At 46.0% G+C, this 2500-nt stretch overlaps 1 protein-coding gene across 3 annotated transcripts in view; it reads right to left on the reverse strand.

Moving 5' to 3' along the window:
• The window catches only part of LOC115123975 (muscleblind-like protein 1), a 117405-nt gene that overhangs the window by 113434 nt on the left and 1471 nt on the right, over positions 1-2500 (reverse strand). The gene's annotated exons all lie outside the window — the stretch shown is intronic.

Consider the following 2500-nt stretch of genomic DNA (forward strand, 5'->3'; position numbering starts at 1 on the left):
GGCAGTTACGTAAACTACTGTTGACTGATAGACAACAGGGAGGGGGGAGGGGCAGTCACGTAAACTACTGTTGACTGATAGACAACAGGGAGGGGGCAGTTACATAAACTACTGTTGACTGATAGACAACAGGGAGGGGAGGGGGCAGTTACGTAAACTACTGTTGACTGATAGACAACAGGGAGGGGGGGCTTTAATAGACCAATCAGAAACCTCTCTGTCTTTAATAGACCAATCAGAAACCTCTCTGCTAATAACAGCTAGTTTTCAGTTTCCCCCTCCCCACTCAGATCACTCCCAAACAGTCCTAACCAAATTCTTGCCTGAGAAATAGTTTTTTGATAAATGCTATTTTTCGGCATTTCAACCTAGAAATGATTTGATATTGATATTAAAAATGTCTGATTGGGCCTTTAAGTTAAACTTATTTGAATGTAATTCAATATGTGCAACTGTAGGAAGCCATCGTATCCACAACTCTATCCCTCGTTCTCGCTTAGTGTATAAGAGATAGCAGGCCATGGCTCTCACTCTATCTCTCTATCTCTCTCTAGCACTCTCTCTCTCTTTATCTCTCTTTCTCTCTGTGTCTCTCTCTCCATCTCTCTTTCTCTATGTGTCTCTATCTCTCTTTCTCTGTCGCTCTCTCTCTTTCTCTGTCGCTCTCTCTTTCTCTGTGTCTCTCTCTCCATCTCTCTTTCTCTGTGTCTCTCTCTCCATCTCCCTCTCCATCTCTCTTTCTCTGTGTCTCTCTCTCCATCTCCCTCTCTATCTGTCTTTCTCTGTGTCTCTCTCTCCATCTCCCTCCATCTCTCTTTCTCTGTGTCTCTCTCTCCATCTCCCTCTCTATCTCTCTTTCTCTGTGTCTCTCTCTCCATCTCCCTCTCTATCTGTCTTTCTCTGTGTCTCTCTCTCCATCTCCCTCTCTATCTGTCTTTCTCTGTGTCTCTCTCTCCATCTCCCTCTCTATCTGTCTTTCTCTGTCTCTCTCTCCATCTCCCTCTCCATCTTTCTTTCTCTGTGTGTCTCTCTCCATCTCCCTCTCTATCTCTCTTTCTCTGTCTCTCTCTCCATCTCCCTCTCTATCTCTCTGTCTCTCTCTCCATCTCCCTCTCTATCTCTCTTTCTCTGTCTCTCTTTCCCTGTGTGTCTCTCTCTTTCTCTGTCTCTCTCTCCATCTCCCTCTCTATCTCTCTTTCTCTGTCTCTCTCTCCATCTCTCTTTCTCTGTGTGTCTCTCTCCATCTCCCTCTCCATCTCTCTTTCTCTGTCTCTCTCTCCATCTCTCTTTCTCTGTGTGTCTCTCCATCTCCCTCTCTATCTCTCTTTCTCTGTCTCTCTCTCCATCTCCCTCTCTCTTTCTCTGTCTCTCTCTCCATCTCCCTCTCTATCTCTCTTTCTCTGTCTCTCTCTCCATCTCCCTCTCCATCTCTCTTTCTCTGTGTGTCTCTCTCCATCTCCCTCTCTATCTCTCTTTCTCTGTGTGTCTCTCTCCATCTCCCTCTCCATCTCTCTTTCTCTGTGTGTCTCTCTCCATCTCTCTTTCTTTGTCTCTCTCTCCATCTCCCTCTCTATCTCTCTTTCTCTGCATCTCTCTCTCCATCTCCCTCTCTATCTCTCTTTCTCTGTGTGTCTCTCTCTCCATCTCTCTTTCTCTGTGTGTCTCTCTCTCCGCATCTCTCTCTCCATCTCCCTCTCTATCTCTCTTTCTCTGTGCATCTCTCTCTCCATCTCCCTCTCTATCTGTCTTTCGCTGTGTGTCTCTCTCTCTCTGTGCCTCTCTCCATCCCTATTTCTCTGTCTCTCTCTCCATCTCCCTCTCTGTCTTTCTCTGTGTGTCTCTCTCTCTCTGTCCCTCTCTCCATCTCTCTTTCTCTGTCTCTCTCTCTCTCGCATTTCCCTCTCTATCTGTCTTACTCTGTGTGTCTCTCCTACTCTTTTTCTCTCTCCCTCTCTTCTCTGCTATTTCCCAGCCTTCTGTAAATTACACTGGCCCGCTGATGTGAACTCTCACTCCACTGGGGAAATGTCCCAGACGCTTTATGGGCCAAGCCCTGACGGCCCATCTATCTCACACACACACACACATACACACAAACACACATACACATTACACCACCATTACACCACCATTACACTACCATTACACCACCATTACAGAGCATCACACAAACACACAGCATCTCAGACAGGCAGTGCTACGTGCTAGTGCTACGTTCCATGGCAGCCATTTCACAACGTCTTGTCGTCTGGAGGCTATGAGACAGCAGAATGAACATGAGATGTAACTGCCGAGCCTAAAATGGCTCCTCGTTCATTCTGTGTCGTAACACCCCTTTTCAAATGAAGTGTTGAGTGACTCGGATGGCTTATCAAATTGGACAAAACGTATCACTGGTAAATATGTCCAGTTTTGTATTTACATCACATGACATATATGATGCAATGTAAAGACACAGATGAGGGTCAAACTACAAGGGGAAAAACAACTTGGGCGTAAG

Source organism: Oncorhynchus nerka, linkage group LG9b (assembly GCF_034236695.1).
Source record: "Oncorhynchus nerka isolate Pitt River linkage group LG9b, Oner_Uvic_2.0, whole genome shotgun sequence".
NCBI lineage: Eukaryota > Metazoa > Chordata > Actinopteri > Salmoniformes > Salmonidae > Oncorhynchus > Oncorhynchus nerka.